We start from the raw sequence: 21,658 nt of genomic DNA on the forward strand, positions 1-21,658 counted from the left end.
TCTCAAAAGATCTTGGAGTTTCATAAGATTGGAATTGATAAAAGCCTTACCTACCTAAAATAGATTTGAATTTGATTACGTCATCCCATTTCAATGTTCGAATAAAAAATATGGACCCTAGCCTTATTTTAAATTTATGGGTTAATAATTAAGGATTAAAATTAACTAGCTTGAATCCTCTTTTTTTCTCCTAATTTTAAAGTATTTTATGAATATAGAAATGGTCTTCCTCATATTTCTCCATAATCTTCTAGAGATGGTCTTCCATTTTCAAGTCAAGGTGAAATTTTTTTCCCTTCCTTAAGAAATTATGGAACTAGACACTATCATTCTTCCACCTCCTCCTCTTGTAACTTACCAAATGTTGCATTTTCCTCAAGTTAAAAGATACAAGATTACTCAATCCGTATTGGCATATAAACTTTAAGATGAAAACTTTGTGTGCACGCATGTTTGAAATGAAATCGTACATTGACAAGTAGGATATAATGGGTGTCATTTTCCCACAGAACCAAGTCATTGATTTGGTTCTTCTTTCCCTTCCAAAGTCATATGATCGGTTGATTAAGAACATTTATATGAGAAATATTGAACCGATCTGACCCAAATATTGATTTTTGATGAAGAATAAATGTGTAAGAGCATATCGAAAGCAGATATGCTTATTGGGTCTAAGTCCAAGGTTTCCATGGACATTGACAATGGTGAAAAATGGTGGTCTAGAAAAGATTTCTCTTCCCTATGGAAAAGTGTTTTCTAAGATCAAACTATTTGATCATATGGTAAAGAGAAGTAGCTAGTTCTGGGATCATTCCGTGTGTTGACCCCAAAGATTCCATTTGTGTTACCACTAATTAAAGGGACATTAGAAACAAAGCTGCCTAAAATAATTGAAAGATCTTAGAGATAGTAAAGTGAAGCCGTGTAACTCTACTTTAGGTACATCCATCATCTGTCTCTGTTGTTTTATAGGTTTCTATTCATAGACTCTTAATACATGATGTGATGATAACATTAAAGGAGTTAAGAGAAAGAAAAAAGCTTGAGCAAGGTGAGGTGAGTTTGATCGTGAGAAGTGTACTTTGGTCACTTAGTTTGAAGATCAGAATTTGGAGCTACTACTAACGAGTTGGTATAATTTAGTAGATTGTCATTACTCTTCAGAGATGTCAAGAAACATGGTTTTCATTTTATGCGTTGTAAGTAAAAATTCCATTTTTTCGTTTATTTTCAATAAAATTGAAATTCTAGTTATCTGGTTGCCTTATTTATATAATTCCTTGCAATGACATTTATGAAAGTGTTTGTTACATTTCAAATATTAGCAATAGTAATTTAGTATTTGATTCTTGTGATATTTCTTGTGGTATTGTCATAATTGACCAAGTGAAAAGAAATCTCATCACTAACTGGACAGACACCTGGTGTTCTACAGTTCGTATTGTATAGTATATGAGAATCTTGTTCATTGGAAAATTATGACTAATTCATTGGTCCCATGTTTATATGAGTCAAATGAATGACTAATGGATCTTGTACATGCTGATATGGATTATTCAGATCCACCACAAAACACGATAACTCTATTCGTCATGATTGTATGATGTTTCAGCAAAATTCTAGTACTTTTGAAAAGGTTTTCAAAGAATAGCAAAACGAATAGAAGAATCTATTAGGTAAATAGATAAAAGTTTTCTCCAATCTATGAAAGGAAAGGAGAGTATTTTAACATCATGTTTTATGATCATCTTTATGATTGTGGAACTATATTACAATTGATCCTTGAAGAACATCTTAGAAAAATTATATGACTAAACACAGGAATCGGGTATTGTTGAAATGGTACAATAAAAAGATGAGTCGTACTTCGTTTCCAAATTCAAGTTTTGGAGCCATACTCTACTTACTACAAATTTATGTAGAAACTCATTTCAAAATAAGAAGTTTATAACACCTCATGAAATGTGGAGTAATAATGTTTTCTAACTCTAGCACGTTTAGATTTGGAATTGTGATGTTTTCGTCAAAACAAAATGAGACCAATTCTATGAAGTGTTTTCTTGTTGGGAATCCACATGAACTTTTCAATATTTATAGGAATGTTCTTTGAGAGATAAATCATATATCAAGAAGTTAGTGGGAGTTGTATTGCTCTTTAGAGTTTCAAGAGTCAAATGATAATAAACCTTTTAATTATCACTAGCATGTGAATTGGGGTAGATAACCTATCACGTTTGGTTGACACATTCTTATTTCTGTTCACTTCTTGTTGAGTTTGCAATGCTTATGAGTTATATGTTTTTCATTTGACAAAAAAATTAAAGCACCTTGGTTAGTGAAAGAACATTGATCAATATGGGTGAGCTTCGTCACAACATAGAAGCACTGGTAGGCCCTTGTGCTACCAGAGGGCATGAAATTTAGAATAAGAAAAGTTTAGTCCATGAAAGAAAACGAAATTTGAATTTGGTATTGTCCTAAACCTTGTCTTATGATTGTAGGTTGGAAAAGATAGATTCACATGGATGGGAACATATGCACCATAAAATCGAGGTGGCAAATTTTTCGCTCTAATTCATGAGAATAACTATGAGGAAACACTTTAACTAGTAGACTTTAAAGATTTGATAAAGATCAAAATGGATATTGGCTATGTTAATTGCATTCTCAAATTCATAATATGATTACGAAATCCTTTTTTATATTTCTAATTGTGAAGAATGGCAAGGAATTGTTTGAACTTTCATGACATATATCTACATGTTTTGAAAGGGTTTAAACACACACATATGCTATCCAATGAAGGTGTATAAGCTTAAGAAGTCTAGTTGGAGACTTATTGAATCGTCACGTTATAGAAATATGTACTTCAGTAAGAAAGTCAAGAGTATTGATTTCTAGAAGTCAAGTTGATATTTAGGTATATGTCAGAGCTAGTTGGAGCATAACTGTTATGCTAGTATTGCATGTGACAATACTATTCATAGGGAACAAAGGTCTCAATTTGCAAGCAACTTTGGGAATTGTTTCTCTATAGTAGGCTTAAAGGAGAGGGCACTCATAATTAGTTTTGAATCTAAAGGATTAGATCGTATAGTTTAATAGAAGTTAGTCTTGGACATATGTGAATAACATGTTGAAGTGGTTCAATGTAGGAAATTCGATATATAAAAACGCTATAGAAAGAGATTGAATAGATATCGGATATAATGAATCTAGTCCTATATGCTTCGGATATAGGATCGATTACATATGCGATAATATTCACTTATTCAGATTTTTCCAAATGCCTTGAGCTTGAGAGAAAAATGAATGTAATTTTGTATGAGTAGAGTTGCTAAACAACTGTCAAGAACATTCAAAGGTTTACTGAAGATTGGTTGCATGTAGATAGTTGGAAGTGTCATATTAATTTGGATGGACCATAGTGACATGATTCTAGATTGTGATGATTCTTCATCAGAACTAATTCTTATATTGGAATATGGAAAATTTTCAATAATGGGAGTTGATTATTAAATTCACATATGAGTTGGAAACTTTAATGCAAGAGAAGTGTTAAAGGAGTGTACCTTGAATTTGAACCTTCAATATCATGGAATTGTTTCTAGTAACAAACTTCCAATGGAACATTCAGTAACATCGTTGGCTCAGTCTCTATAACTTGGAGCCTCGACGTCACAGAAGGTTAGTGCATGTAAGGTTGGAATTCCAATACATTTTAGATAGTGAAAAGAATTTTGAGTTATGAAATGAGCATCATTAGAAGAGTGTCCAGTTAATCTGTTTACAAAGTAAGGACCGTAGAGAGACATAGTATGCATGTTCATAACATGACACAACTAACATTATTTAATTCAAGTGGTTAGTTGATTAATTGAATCATGATGTCTGGATTTGTATTTCTCAAGCTCTCCCAATTTTTTTTGTTCTCAAAAGATCTTGAGTCTCTCTCTCTCTCTCTCTCTCTATATATATATATATATATATATATATATATATATATATATAGTAAAGATGTAAAGCGTGCAGATTTGGGCTTTTCAATTAAGATATATAAAAGTAATAAAACAACATTTTAATAGAAGATTATTTGGGATAAATAATCTTATTCTAAGTTATAGTATATGTGACAAATATTATATTGAATTAGGTGTCTAAGCCAATACTAAATTAGTATAAAGTTGAATTATTAGCAAATTTCTCATGGGTTGCCCTCAAACCTTGTAATTAACTGGATTGCTATTTCGAGAGAGAGAGAGAGAGAGAGAGAGAGAGAGAGACGGATGCATTAATTTGTTATATAGTTAATAAATTAATTACAAAATCAAAATAAATGATATATTAATATATTATGAGAATAATATATTAATTAGAAATAGTACTATTTAATTAAGAATTAATCAGAAATTAATTGAAATTAATTTTGGGGTTTGTTGGATTAATTAAAAGTTGAAGGACTAAAGGTGACAATGTTCAAAATTTGAACATTGACCATTTCTATAACCTACCTAGGTGGATGGACGAAATTCTAGTTAGTTATTCGGTTTGTTTATGGCTTTTAGACCTATTCTTGGGCTCTAAGGAAACTTGGATGCCTTATGGGATAGTAAAAGGGATAAGACATATCTAAGGAAACTGTCTTATCCTCAGCCTCCTTATCATCTATATAAACTCTCTTAAGGGTTCAAAATTTCTTTCATCCCTTCTACAATAGGTAGAAACAAAAATCCTTCCTCTCCTCTATCCTCTTTAGCCTCCAACTTGCTAGGGTTTGGGTGTGAGGCATTAGAGACATGAGATTTCTGGTGTTTGCTTTCTAAAGCTAGATCAAGAAGGAATAATTATTTATTTACTACAATAAACATAAGGTAAGTATTTTCTAATAACCTTTAGTGGTTTTCGAAAATAGATGTGTAGTTATAGGGTTCTTGATATTCAAGAGTTGTCTGCAAATCGTAGTGAGAACATAGATCCTTTAGGGTGCATGCAAACTTAGGGTTTATGTTTTTTTTACCAAACATAGTTTTTTGTAACATATAAAACCCATCATTGGTATTAGAGTCATTGTTCTCATTGATATTGCACAAAGTTGAATATATCAAAATTAGGGTTTATAGAAACTAAACCCTGATGGAACCATATTCATAAATTGTTAGGTTTGTTGAAACCCTAACCTCCACCCTTAGTTTTTTCGATTTTTACAAGTGTTTTAAAACCGTAGCCTCCACCCTTAGTTTTTTCGATTTTTACAAGGGTCTTAAAACCCTAGCCTCCTCCTTATTTTCGATTACTTATAGGGATAGTTAGGGTTTCCTTATTTGATAATTATTGTTTTTATTAGTTAAAATAAAATCATTAAATTTTGATAACCCCACTACCCTTATTTTCGAAAATTTAGTAGTGATTTGATTAGGATTAAATTTTAATTATCTAATTAGTAGTTAAAAGTAAATAGTTATTTAATCTAAATGAGATTTAAGTTAATTTAAATAACTGTTAATTAAAAGATAAAGATTAAATCTTAAATGGTTTAATTTTAAACTAAATTATTTTTTATAATAATTTCAAAAATTTAAATTTCAACCTTGTATTTTTAGAAAAGTTTTAAAATACACCTTATACTATATTATTAAAAGATTATTATAATATATGTATAAGACAAGTCATTCAGATCGCTATTATGCCTCATTCACAAAGCCAAACTCTAATGGGTTATAAGGAAACTGCTTATAAAACGGTAGTTGAATGGGTGTCCACTCTCACCCAATGCTTCTTTGTTTAGTGAAGGGTTGTTGGCAGAACGGATCTGATAGGAGAATAACTTCATTAAAAGTATAATGCTTTTAAAGTAGTAGAACTATTTTTAAAATCCTACTCTTAGTCACTTTAGGAAAAATGTGAAAAGTATGTCAATTCATGAAAATGCGCATCATGCTTTATATGCCATTAGCGGACTATTTGTGATTAACTGGCACACTAATAGCGACTATAAAGAGATATGATGGACATTTCTAAAATTATCATTGTTGATGGAGCATGTTTGGTTTACCGACACATCAATGTGAGATGATAAATGACATCAAGGTTTTCAAACGGGTTTGCATGACTATTCACATCTCGTTTGTGAGCCTCGGCATCCCAGTCACAAAAGTGAGAGCATAATCCGAGTTTAAACATGCATTGATAAGGATCAATGAATCTCAAAAGATCTTGGAGTTTCATAAGATTGGAATTGATAAAAGCCTTACCTACCTAAAATAGATTTGAATTTGATTACGTCATCCCATTTCAATGTTCGAATAAAAAATATGGACCCTAGCCTTATTTTAAATTTATGGGTTAATAATTAAGGATTAAAATTAACTAGCTTGAATCCTCTTTTTTTCTCCTAATTTTAAAGTATTTTATGAATATAGAAATGGTCTTCCTCATATTTCTCCATAATCTTCTAGAGATGGTCTTCCATTTTCAAGTCAAGGTGAAATTTTTTTCCCTTCCTTAAGAAATTATGGAACTAGACACTATCATTCTTCCACCTCCTCCTCTTGTAACTTACCAAATGTTGCATTTTCCTCAAGTTAAAAGATACAAGATTACTCAATCCGTATTGGCATATAAACTTTAAGATGAAAACTTTGTGTGCACGCATGTTTGAAATGAAATCGTACATTGACAAGTAGGATATAATGGGTGTCATTTTCCCACAGAACCAAGTCATTGATTTGGTTCTTCTTTCCCTTCCAAAGTCATATGATCGGTTGATTAAGAACATTTATATGAGAAATATTGAACCGATCTGACCCAAATATTGATTTTTGATGAAGAATAAATGTGTAAGAGCATATCGAAAGCAGATATGCTTATTGGGTCTAAGTCCAAGGTTTCCATGGACATTGACAATGGTGAAAAATGGTGGTCTAGAAAAGATTTCTCTTCCCTATGGAAAAGTGTTTTCTAAGATCAAACTATTTGATCATATGGTAAAGAGAAGTAGCTAGTTCTGGGATCATTCCGTGTGTTGACCCCAAAGATTCCATTTGTGTTACCACTAATTAAAGGGACATTAGAAACAAAGCTGCCTAAAATAATTGAAAGATCTTAGAGATAGTAAAGTGAAGCCGTGTAACTCTACTTTAGGTACATCCATCATCTGTCTCTGTTGTTTTATAGGTTTCTATTCATAGACTCTTAATACATGATGTGATGATAACATTAAAGGAGTTAAGAGAAAGAAAAAAGCTTGAGCAAGGTGAGGTGAGTTTGATCGTGAGAAGTGTACTTTGGTCACTTAGTTTGAAGATCAGAATTTGGAGCTACTACTAACGAGTTGGTATAATTTAGTAGATTGTCATTACTCTTCAGAGATGTCAAGAAACATGGTTTTCATTTTATGCGTTGTAAGTAAAAATTCCATTTTTTCGTTTATTTTCAATAAAATTGAAATTCTAGTTATCTGGTTGCCTTATTTATATAATTCCTTGCAATGACATTTATGAAAGTGTTTGTTACATTTCAAATATTAGCAATAGTAATTTAGTATTTGATTCTTGTGATATTTCTTGTGGTATTGTCATAATTGACCAAGTGAAAAGAAATCTCATCACTAACTGGACAGACACCTGGTGTTCTACAGTTCGTATTGTATAGTATATGAGAATCTTGTTCATTGGAAAATTATGACTAATTCATTGGTCCCATGTTTATATGAGTCAAATGAATGACTAATGGATCTTGTACATGCTGATATGGATTATTCAGATCCACCACAAAACACGATAACTCTATTCGTCATGATTGTATGATGTTTCAGCAAAATTCTAGTACTTTTGAAAAGGTTTTCAAAGAATAGCAAAACGAATAGAAGAATCTATTAGGTAAATAGATAAAAGTTTTCTCCAATCTATGAAAGGAAAGGAGAGTATTTTAACATCATGTTTTATGATCATCTTTATGATTGTGGAACTATATTACAATTGATCCTTGAAGAACATCTTAGAAAAATTATATGACTAAACACAGGAATCGGGTATTGTTGAAATGGTACAATAAAAAGATGAGTCGTACTTCGTTTCCAAATTCAAGTTTTGGAGCCATACTCTACTTACTATAAATTTATGTAGAAACTCATTTCAAAATAAGAAGTTTATAACACCTCATGAAATGTGGAGTAATAATGTTTTCTAACTCTAGCACGTTTAGATTTGGAATTGTGATGTTTTCGTCAAAACAAAATGAGACCAATTCTATGAAGTGTTTTCTTGTTGGGAATCCACATGAACTTTTCAATATTTATAGGAATGTTCTTTGAGAGATAAATCATATATCAAGAAGTTAGTGGGAGTTGTATTGCTCTTTAGAGTTTCAAGAGTCAAATGATAATAAACCTTTTAATTATCACTAGCATGTGAATTGGGGTAGATAACCTATCACGTTTGGTTGACACATTCTTATTTCTGTTCACTTCTTGTTGAGTTTGCAATGCTTATGAGTTATATGTTTTTCATTTGACAAAAAAATTAAAGCACCTTGGTTAGTGAAAGAACATTGATCAATATGGGTGAGCTTCGTCACAACATAGAAGCACTGGTAGGCCCTTGTGCTACCAGAGGGCATGAAATTTAGAATAAGAAAAGTTTAGTCCATGAAAGAAAACTAAATTTGAATTTGGTATTGTCCTAAACCTTGTCTTATGATTGTAGGTTGGAAAAGATAGATTCACATGGATGGGAACATATGCACCATAAAATCGAGGTGGCAAATTTTTCGCTCTAATTCATGAGAATAACTATGAGGAAACACTTTAACTAGTAGACTTTAAAGATTTGATAAAGATCAAAATGGATATTGGCTATGTTAATTGCATTCTCAAATTCATAATATGATTACGAAATCCTTTTTTATATTTCTAATTGTGAAGAATGGCAAGGAATTGTTTGAACTTTCATGACATATATCTACATGTTTTGAAAGGGTTTAAACACACACATATGCTATCCAATGAAGGTGTATAAGCTTAAGAAGTCTAGTTGGAGACTTATTGAATCGTCACGTAATAGAAATATGTACTTCCGTAAGAAAGTCAAGAGTATTGATTTCTAGAAGTCAAGTTGATATTTAGGTATATGTCAGAGCTAGTTGGAGCATAACTGTTATGCTAGTATTGCATGTGACAATACTATTCATAGGGAACAAAGGTCTCAATTTGCAAGCAACTTTGGGAATTGTTTCTCTATAGTAGGCTTAAAGGAGAGGGCACTCATAATTAGTTTTGAATCTAAAGGATTAGATCGTATAGTTTAATAGAAGTTAGTCTTGGACATATGTGAATAACATGTTGAAGTGGTTCAATGTAGGAAATTCGATATATAAAAACGCTATAGAAAGAGATTGAATAGATATCGGATATAATGAATCTAGTCCTATATGCTTCGGATATAGGATCGATTACATATGCGATAATATTCACTTATTCAGATTTTTCCAAATGCCTTGAGCTTGAGAGAAAAATGAATGTAATTTTGTATGAGTAGAGTTGCTAAACAACTGTCAAGAACATTCAAAGGTTTACTGAAGATTGGTTGCATGTAGATAGTTGGAAGTGTCATATTAATTTGGATGGACCATAGTGACATGATTCTAGATTGTGATGATTCTTCATCAGAACTAATTCTTATATTGGAATATGGAAAATTTTCAATAATGGGAGTTGATTATTAAATTCACATATGAGTTGGAAACTTTAATGCAAGAGAAGTGTTAAAGGAGTGTACCTTGAATTTGAACCTTCAATATCATGGAATTGTTTCTAGTAACAAACTTCCAATGGAACATTCAGTAACATCGTTGGCTCAGTCTCTATAACTTGGAGCCTCGACGTCACAGAAGGTTAGTGCATGTAAGGTTGGAATTCCAATACATTTTAGATAGTGAAAAGAATTTTGAGTTATGAAATGAGCATCATTAGAAGAGTGTCCAGTTAATCTGTTTACAAAGTAAGGACCGTAGAGAGACATAGTATGCATGTTCATAACATGACACAACTAACATTATTTAATTCAAGTGGTTAGTTGATTAATTGAATCATGATGTCTGGATTTGTATTTCTCAAGCTCTCCCAATTTTTTTTGTTCTCAAAAGATCTTGAGTCTCTCTCTCTCTCTCTCTCTCTCTATATATATATATATATATATATATATATATATATATATATATATATATATATATATATATATAGTAAAGATGTAAAGCGTGCAGATTTGGGCTTTTCAATTAAGATATATAAAAGTAATAAAACAACATTTTAATAGAAGATTATTTGGGATAAATAATCTTATTCTAAGTTATAGTATATGTGACAAATATTATATTGAATTAGGTGTCTAAGCCAATACTAAATTAGTATAAAGTTGAATTATTAGCAAATTTCTCATAGGTTGCCCTCAAACCTTGTAATTAACTGGATTGCTATTTCGAGAGAGAGAGAGAGAGAGAGAGAGAGAGAGACGGATGCATTAATTTGTTATATAGTTAATAAATTAATTACAAAATCAAAATAAATGATATATTAATATATTATGAGAATAATATATTAATTAGAAATAGTACTATTTAATTAAGAATTAATCAGAAATTAATTGAAATTAATTTTGGGGTTTGTTGGATTAATTAAAAGTTGAAGGACTAAAGGTGACAATGTTCAAAATTTGAACATTGACCATTTCTATAACCTACCTAGGTGGATGGACGAAATTCTAGTTAGTTATTCGGTTTGTTTATGGCTTTTAGACCTATTCTTGGGCTCTAAGGAAACTTGGATGCCTTATGGGATAGTAAAAGGGATAAGACATATCTAAGGAAACTGTCTTATCCTCAGCCTCCTTATCATCTATATAAACTCTCTTAAGGGTTCAAAATTTCTTTCATCCCTTCTACAATAGGTAGAAACAAAAATCCTTCCTCTCCTCTATCCTCTTTAGCCTCCAACTTGCTAGGGTTTGGGTGTGAGGCATTAGAGACATGAGATTTCTGGTGTTTGCTTTCTAAAGCTAGATCAAGAAGGAATAATTATTTATTTACTACAATAAACATAAGGTAAGTATTTTCTAATAACCTTTAGTGGTTTTCGAAAATAGATGTGTAGTTATAGGGTTCTTGATATTCAAGAGTTGTCTGCAAATCGTAGTGAGAACATAGATCCTTTAGGGTGCATGCAAACTTAGGGTTTATGTTTTTTTTACCAAACATAGTTTTTTGTAACATATAAAACCCATCATTGGTATTAGAGTCATTGTTCTCATTGATATTGCACAAAGTTGAATATATCAAAATTAGGGTTTATAGAAACTAAACCCTGATGGAACCATATTCATAAATTGTTAGGTTTGTTGAAACCCTAACCTCCACCCTTAGTTTTTTCGATTTTTACAAGTGTTTTAAAACCGTAGCCTCCACCCTTAGTTTTTTCGATTTTTACAAGGGTCTTAAAACCCTAGCCTCCTCCTTATTTTCGATTACTTATAGGGATAGTTAGGGTTTCCTTATTTGATAATTATTGTTTTTATTAGTTAAAATAAAATCATTAAATTTTGATAACCCCACTACCCTTATTTTCGAAAATTTAGTAGTGATTTGATTAGGATTAAATTTTAATTATCTAATTAGTAGTTAAAAGTAAATAGTTATTTAATCTAAATGAGATTTAAGTTAATTTAAATAACTGTTAATTAAAAGATAAAGATTAAATCTTAAATGGTTTAATTTTAAACTAAATTATTTTTTATAATAATTTCAAAAATTTAAATTTCAACCTTGTATTTTTAGAAAAGTTTTAAAATACACCTTATACTATATTATTAAAAGATTATTATAATATATGTATAAGACAAGTCATTCAGATCGCTATTATGCCTCATTCACAAAGCCAAACTCTAATGGGTTATAAGGAAACTGCTTATAAAACGGTAGTTGAATGGGTGTCCACTCTCACCCAATGCTTCTTTGTTTAGTGAAGGGTTGTTGGCAGAACGGATCTGATAGGAGAATAACTTCATTAAAAGTATAATGCTTTTAAAGTAGTAGAACTATTTTTAAAATCCTACTCTTAGTCACTTTAGGAAAAATGTGAAAAGTATGTCAATTCATGAAAATGCGCATCATGCTTTATATGCCATTAGCGGACTATTTGTGATTAACTGGCACACTAATAGCGACTATAAAGAGATATGATGGACATTTCTAAAATTATCATTGTTGATGGAGCATGTTTGGTTTACCGACACATCAATGTGAGATGATAAATGACATCAAGGTTTTCAAACGGGTTTGCATGACTATTCACATCTCGTTTGTGAGCCTCGGCATCCCAGTCACAAAAGTGAGAGCATAATCCGAGTTTAAACATGCATTGATAAGGATCAATGAATCTCAAAAGATCTTGGAGTTTCATAAGATTGGAATTGATAAAAGCCTTACCTACCTAAAATAGATTTGAATTTGATTACGTCATCCCATTTCAATGTTCGAATAAAAAATATGGACCCTAGCCTTATTTTAAATTTATGGGTTAATAATTAAGGATTAAAATTAACTAGCTTGAATCCTCTTTTTTTCTCCTAATTTTAAAGTATTTTATGAATATAGAAATGGTCTTCCTCATATTTCTCCATAATCTTCTAGAGATGGTCTTCCATTTTCAAGTCAAGGTGAAATTTTTTTCCCTTCCTTAAGAAATTATGGAACTAGACACTATCATTCTTCCACCTCCTCCTCTTGTAACTTACCAAATGTTGCATTTTCCTCAAGTTAAAAGATACAAGATTACTCAATCCGTATTGGCATATAAACTTTAAGATGAAAACTTTGTGTGCACGCATGTTTGAAATGAAATCGTACATTGACAAGTAGGATATAATGGGTGTCATTTTCCCACAGAACCAAGTCATTGATTTGGTTCTTCTTTCCCTTCCAAAGTCATATGATCGGTTGATTAAGAACATTTATATGAGAAATATTGAACCGATCTGACCCAAATATTGATTTTTGATGAAGAATAAATGTGTAAGAGCATATCGAAAGCAGATATGCTTATTGGGTCTAAGTCCAAGGTTTCCATGGACATTGACAATGGTGAAAAATGGTGGTCTAGAAAAGATTTCTCTTCCCTATGGAAAAGTGTTTTCTAAGATCAAACTATTTGATCATATGGTAAAGAGAAGTAGCTAGTTCTGGGATCATTCCGTGTGTTGACCCCAAAGATTCCATTTGTGTTACCACTAATTAAAGGGACATTAGAAACAAAGCTGCCTAAAATAATTGAAAGATCTTAGAGATAGTAAAGTGAAGCCGTGTAACTCTACTTTAGGTACATCCATCATCTGTCTCTGTTGTTTTATAGGTTTCTATTCATAGACTCTTAATACATGATGTGATGATAACATTAAAGGAGTTAAGAGAAAGAAAAAAGCTTGAGCAAGGTGAGGTGAGTTTGATCGTGAGAAGTGTACTTTGGTCACTTAGTTTGAAGATCAGAATTTGGAGCTACTACTAACGAGTTGGTATAATTTAGTAGATTGTCATTACTCTTCAGAGATGTCAAGAAACATGGTTTTCATTTTATGCGTTGTAAGTAAAAATTCCATTTTTTCGTTTATTTTCAATAAAATTGAAATTCTAGTTATCTGGTTGCCTTATTTATATAATTCCTTGCAATGACATTTATGAAAGTGTTTGTTACATTTCAAATATTAGCAATAGTAATTTAGTATTTGATTCTTGTGATATTTCTTGTGGTATTGTCATAATTGACCAAGTGAAAAGAAATCTCATCACTAACTGGACAGACACCTGGTGTTCTACAGTTCGTATTGTATAGTATATGAGAATCTTGTTCATTGGAAAATTATGACTAATTCATTGGTCCCATGTTTATATGAGTCAAATGAATGACTAATGGATCTTGTACATGCTGATATGGATTATTCAGATCCACCACAAAACACGATAACTCTATTCGTCATGATTGTATGATGTTTCAGCAAAATTCTAGTACTTTTGAAAAGGTTTTCAAAGAATAGCAAAACGAATAGAAGAATCTATTAGGTAAATAGATAAAAGTTTTCTCCAATCTATGAAAGGAAAGGAGAGTATTTTAACATCATGTTTTATGATCATCTTTATGATTGTGGAACTATATTACAATTGATCCTTGAAGAACATCTTAGAAAAATTATATGACTAAACACAGGAATCGGGTATTGTTGAAATGGTACAATAAAAAGATGAGTCGTACTTCGTTTCCAAATTCAAGTTTTGGAGCCATACTCTACTTACTATAAATTTATGTAGAAACTCATTTCAAAATAAGAAGTTTATAACACCTCATGAAATGTGGAGTAATAATGTTTTCTAACTCTAGCACGTTTAGATTTGGAATTGTGATGTTTTCGTCAAAACAAAATGAGACCAATTCTATGAAGTGTTTTCTTGTTGGGAATCCACATGAACTTTTCAATATTTATAGGAATGTTCTTTGAGAGATAAATCATATATCAAGAAGTTAGTGGGAGTTGTATTGCTCTTTAGAGTTTCAAGAGTCAAATGATAATAAACCTTTTAATTATCACTAGCATGTGAATTGGGGTAGATAACCTATCACGTTTGGTTGACACATTCTTATTTCTGTTCACTTCTTGTTGAGTTTGCAATGCTTATGAGTTATATGTTTTTCATTTGACAAAAAAATTAAAGCACCTTGGTTAGTGAAAGAACATTGATCAATATGGGTGAGCTTCGTCACAACATAGAAGCACTGGTAGGCCCTTGTGCTACCAGAGGGCATGAAATTTAGAATAAGAAAAGTTTAGTCCATGAAAGAAAACTAAATTTGAATTTGGTATTGTCCTAAACCTTGTCTTATGATTGTAGGTTGGAAAAGATAGATTCACATGGATGGGAACATATGCACCATAAAATCGAGGTGGCAAATTTTTCGCTCTAATTCATGAGAATAACTATGAGGAAACACTTTAACTAGTAGACTTTAAAGATTTGATAAAGATCAAAATGGATATTGGCTATGTTAATTGCATTCTCAAATTCATAATATGATTACGAAATCCTTTTTTATATTTCTAATTGTGAAGAATGGCAAGGAATTGTTTGAACTTTCATGACATATATCTACATGTTTTGAAAGGGTTTAAACACACACATATGCTATCCAATGAAGGTGTATAAGCTTAAGAAGTCTAGTTGGAGACTTATTGAATCGTCACGTAATAGAAATATGTACTTCAGTAAGAAAGTCAAGAGTATTGATTTCTAGAAGTCAAGTTGATATTTAGGTATATGTCAGAGCTAGTTGGAGCATAACTGTTATGCTAGTATTGCATGTGACAATACTATTCATAGGGAACAAAGGTCTCAATTTGCAAGCAACTTTGGGAATTGTTTCTCTATAGTAGGCTTAAAGGAGAGGGCACTCATAATTAGTTTTGAATCTAAAGGATTAGATCGTATAGTTTAATAGAAGTTAGTCTTGGACATATGTGAATAACATGTTGAAGTGGTTCAATGTAGGAAATTCGATATATAAAAACGCTATAGAAAGAGATTGAATAGATATCGGATATAATGAATCTAGTCCTATATGCTTCGGATATAGGATCGATTACATATGCGATAATATTCACTTATTCAGATTTTTCCAAATGCCTTGAGCTTGAGAGAAAAATGAATGTAATTTTGTATGAGTAGAGTTGCTAAACAACTGTCAAGAACATTCAAAGGTTTACTGAAGATTGGTTGCATGTAGATAGTTGGAAGTGTCATATTAATTTGGATGGACCATAGTGACATGATTCTAGATTGTGATGATTCTTCATCAGAACTAATTCTTATATTGGAATATGGAAAATTTTCAATAATGGGAGTTGATTATTAAATTCACATATGAGTTGGAAACTTTAATGCAAGAGAAGTGTTAAAGGAGTGTACCTTGAATTTGAACCTTCAATATCATGGAATTGTTTCTAGTAACAAACTTCCAATGGAACATTCAGTAACATCGTTGGCTCAGTCTCTATAACTTGGAGCCTCGACGTCACAGAAGGTTAGTGCATGTAAGGTTGGAATTCCAATACATTTTAGATAGTGAAAAGAATTTTGAGTTATGAAATGAGCATCATTAGAAGAGTGTCCAGTTAATCTGTTTACAAAGTAAGGACCGTAGAGAGACATAGTATGCATGTTCATAACATGACACAACTAACATTATTTAATTCAAGTGGTTAGTTGATTAATTGAATCATGATGTCTGGATTTGTATTTCTCAAGCTCTCCCAATTTTTTTTGTTCTCAAAAGATCTTGAGTCTCTCTCTCTCTCTCTCTCTCTATATATATATATATATATATATATATATATATATATATATATAGTAAAGATGTAAAGCGTGCAGATTTGGGCTTTTCAATTAAGATATATAAAAGTAATAAAACAACATTTTAATAGAAGATTATTTGGGATAAATAATCTTATTCTAAGTTATAGTATATGTGACAAATATTATATTGAATTAGGTGTCTAAGCCAATACTAAATTAGTATAAAGTTGAATTATTAGCAAATTTCTCATAGGTTGCCCTCAAACCTTGTAATTAACTGGATTGCTATTTCGAGAGAGAGAGAGAGAGAGAGAGAGAGAGACGGATGCATTAATTTGTTATATAGTTAATAAATTAATTACAAAATCAAAATAAATGATATATTAATATATTATGAGAATAATATATTAATTAGAAATAGTACTATTTAATTAAGAATTAATCAGAAATTAATTGAAATTAATTTTGGGGTTTGTTGGATTAATTAAAAGTTGAAGGACTAAAGGTGACAATGTTCAAAATTTGAACATTGACCATTTCTATAACCTACCTAGGTGGATGGACGAAATTCTAGTTAGTTATTCGGTTTGTTTATGGCTTTTAGACCTATTCTTGGGCTCTAAGGAAACTTGGATGCCTTATGGGATAGTAAAAGGGATAAGACATATCTAAGGAAACTGTCTTATCCTCAGCCTCCTTATCATCTATATAAACTCTCTTAAGGGTTCAAAATTTCTTTCATCCCTTCTACAATAGGTAGAAACAAAAATCCTTCCTCTCCTCTATCCTCTTTAGCCTCCAACTTGCTAGGGTTTGGGTGTGAGGCATTAGAGACATGAGATTTCTGGTGTTTGCTTTCTAAAGCTAGATCAAGAAGGAATAATTATTTATTTACTACAATAAACATAAGGTAAGTATTTTCTAATAACCTTTAGTGGTTTTCGAAAATAGATGTGTAGTTATAGGGTTCTTGATATTCAAGAGTTGTCTGCAAATCGTAGTGAGAACATAGATCCTTTAGGGTGCATGCAAACTTAGGGTTTATGTTTTTTTTACCAAACATAGTTTTTTGTAACATATAAAACCCATCATTGGTATTAGAGTCATTGTTCTCATTGATATTGCACAAAGTTGAATATATCAAAATTAGGGTTTATAGAAACTAAACCCTGATGGAACCATATTCATAAATTGTTAGGTTTGTTGAAACCCTAACCTCCACCCTTAGTTTTTTCGATTTTTACAAGTGTTTTAAAACCGTAGCCTCCACCCTTAGTTTTTTCGATTTTTACAAGGGTCTTAAAACCCTAGCCTCCTCCTTATTTTCGATTACTTATAGGGATAGTTAGGGTTTCCTTATTTGATAATTATTGTTTTTATTAGTTAAAATAAAATCATTAAATTTTGATAACCCCACTACCCTTATTTTCGAAAATTTAGTAGTGATTTGATTAGGATTAAATTTTAATTATCTAATTAGTAGTTAAAAGTAAATAGTTATTTAATCTAAATGAGATTTAAGTTAATTTAAATAACTGTTAATTAAAAGATAAAGATTAAATCTTAAATGGTTTAATTTTAAACTAAATTATTTTTTATAATAATTTCAAAAATTTAAATTTCAACCTTGTATTTTTAGAAAAGTTTTAAAATACACCTTATACTATATTATTAAAAGATTATTATAATATATGTATAAGACAAGTCATTCAGATCGCTATTATGCCTCATTCACAAAGCCAAACTCTAATGGGTTATAAGGAAACTGCTTATAAAACGGTAGTTGAATGGGTGTCCACTCTCACCCAATGCTTCTTTGTTTAGTGAAGGGTTGTTGGCAGAACGGATCTGATAGGAGAATAACTTCATTAAAAGTATAATGCTTTTAAAGTAGTAGAACTATTTTTAAAATCCTACTCTTAGTCACTTTAGGAAAAATGTGAAAAGTATGTCAATTCATGAAAATGCGCATCATGCTTTATATGCCATTAGCGGACTATTTGTGATTAACTGGCACACTAATAGCGACTATAAAGAGATATGATGGACATTTCTAAAATTATCATTGTTGATGGAGCATGTTTGGTTTACCGACACATCAATGTGAGATGATAAATGACATCAAGGTTTTCAAACGGGTTTGCATGACTATTCACATCTCGTTTGTGAGCCTCGGCATCCCAGTCACAAAAGTGAGAGCATAATCCGAGTTTAAACATGCAATTGATAAGGATCAATGAATCTCAAAAGATCTTGGAGTTTCATAAGATTGGAATTGATAAAAGCCTTACCTACCTAAAATAGATTTGAATTTGATTACGTCATCCCATTTCAATGTTCGAATAAAAAATATGGACCCTAGCCTTATTTTAAATTTATGGGTTAATAATTAAGGATTAAAATTAACTAGCTTGAATCCTCTTTTTTTCTCCTAATTTTAAAGTATTTTATGAATATAGAAATGGTCTTCCTCATATTTCTCCATAATCTTCTAGAGATGGTCTTCCATTTTCAAGTCAAGGTGAAATTTTTTTCCCTTCCTTAAGAAATTATGGAACTAGACACTATCATTCTTCCACCTCCTCCTCTTGTAACTTACCAAATGTTGCATTTTCCTCAAGTTAAAAGATACAAGATTACTCAATCCGTATTGGCATATAAACTTTAAGATGAAAACTTTGTGTGCACGCATGTTTGAAATGAAATCGTACATTGACAAGTAGGATATAATGGGTGTCATTTTCCCACAGAACCAAGTCATTGATTTGGTTCTTCTTTCCCTTCCAAAGTCATATGATCGGTTGATTAAGAACATTTATATGAGAAATATTGAACCGATCTGACCCAAATATTGATTTTTGATGAAGAATAAATGTGTAAGAGCATATCGAAAGCAGATATGCTTATTGGGTCTAAGTCCAAGGTTTCCATGGACATTGACAATGGTGAAAAATGGTGGTCTAGAAAAGATTTCTCTTCCCTATGGAAAAGTGTTTTCTAAGATCAAACTATTTGATCATATGGTAAAGAGAAGTAGCTAGTTCTGGGATCATTCCGTGTGTTGACCCCAAAGATTCCATTTGTGTTACCACTAATTAAAGGGACATTAGAAACAAAGCTGCCTAAAATAATTGAAAGATCTTAGAGATAGTAAAGTGAAGCCGTGTAACTCTACTTTAGGTACATCCATCATCTGTCTCTGTTGTTTTATAGGTTTCTATTCATAGACTCTTAATACATGATGTGATGATAACATTAAAGGAGTTAAGAGAAAGAAAAAAGCTTGAGCAAGGTGAGGTGAGTTTGATCGTGAGAAGTGTACTTTGGTCACTTAGTTTGAAGATCAGAATTTGGAGCTACTACTAACGAGTTGGTATAATTTAGTAGATTGTCATTACTCTTCAGAGATGTCAAGAAACATGGTTTTCATTTTATGCGTTGTAAGTAAAAATTCCATTTTTTCGTTTATTTTCAATAAAATTGAAATTCTAGTTATCTGGTTGCCTTATTTATATAATTCCTTGCAATGACATTTATGAAAGTGTTTGTTACATTTCAAATATTAGCAATAGTAATTTAGTATTTGATTCTTGTGATATTTCTTGTGGTATTGTCATAATTGACCAAGTGAAAAGAAATCTCATCACTAACTGGACAGACACCTGGTGTTCTACAGTTCGTATTGTATAGTATATGAGAATCTTGTTCATTGGAAAATTATGACTAATTCATTGGTCCCATGTTTATATGAGTCAAATGAATGACTAATGGATCTTGTACATGCTGATATGGATTATTCAGATCCACCACAAAACACGATAACCGAAAACCGCAAGCACGAAGCTTAGTGAGATCCCTAAACTACCACATACCCTGCATAAACACATACAGCATATATTGGGCCACGCCCGCAACTTCGGGCCTCGCCCGCTACAACGGCCCCGCCGCTCCAGGCCCCGCCTATCTTCGAGCCCCGCTCGGATACAAATCTGTTTCACTTAGGCCTCGCCTGTCACTGGGGCTCGCCCGCTAACATATACTAGCACATAAGCATATCACAACACATAAGCTAACATATACTAACACATAAGCATATCACAACACATAAGCTAACATATACTACAGAATCCTGTCATGAGGCCTCGCCTATCTTTGGCCTCGCCCTAGTCTTGCTACTGATGAGTCATGGAACCCCGTCCACACTCCTACTGCTAGTGAGATACGGGCCCAGCCCACACTCACTCTTTCCCTAACTTGGGCCTCACCCCTGTTTTGCTGCTAATGAGATGTGGAACCCTGTCCACACTTTACTATTGGTGAGATACGGGACCTTGCCCACACTCACCTCCCTACCAGGCACATACAAGTATCACATAGACAACAAGTATACTCTATCATGCAAAACATTCCTTGGGCACCCGCCCGACATCGGACCTTGGTCCTGAATATCATACTAGCAAACAGTGCCTAGGGCTAACCCCCGGGTATTCCTACTCATAACTACATGGGCCAGAATCTTAGCCGTAGACCCATTCACACAAAGGGAAACTCACCTGCACTACTGAACTTGCTGATAACCCTCTGGCAGCTGACCAAAAATTCTCTGAACCGCTGCTCCACTAGCTCCTCGAGCTACTAATATCAATATAACACTTAGTCCCAAACTGAATTCTAGAAGTCAAACTAAGTCAACTCTAGTCAAAGTCAACCTTCTTGACTGACTCTACTCGTCGAGTCGCGCCAAGACTCGTCGAGTCCATGCATTCAGAAACTCCCATAAAACGACTCAACTCGCCGAGTCACCCCAAGACACGTCGAGTTCAACGATCTCTGAGTCCTATCCTGCCCAACTCCCTGAGTCTCCACTCAACTCACCGATCTAAGCCTTAAACAGAAGGGGTAAGTGCTTCGCGACCTGACTCACCGAGTCCAAGAACAAACTCGCTGAGTCCAAGACAATCTTCAACAGAATCGCTGAGTTGTTCTTCCTACTCGTCGAGTCCATGCCCATATTTATCCAACTCGCCGATTTCACCCATGTAACTCGCCGAGTCGCTTCAGTTCTTAATCCATACAGTGGCTTTTCGAACCATGCGGGGGCTCCAACTCATAGATCCACTCTTCCCAAGTCCATTCCTCACATAAAGTTGCAAACTTTATGTGAAACCAAAGATATGGGCTTAAAACACTCTAGGGCTAGGTTTTATGACCAAGGGGCTTCACCAACAACTTATTGGCATAAACTTTATGGCTTCCTGGATCCTTAATAGCCTAG

This window comes from Lactuca serriola, chromosome 3 (genome assembly GCF_051521515.1).
Source record: "Lactuca serriola cultivar US96UC23 chromosome 3, Lser_US96UC23_V15, whole genome shotgun sequence".
In the NCBI taxonomy this organism is placed as follows: domain Eukaryota; kingdom Viridiplantae; phylum Streptophyta; class Magnoliopsida; order Asterales; family Asteraceae; genus Lactuca; species Lactuca serriola.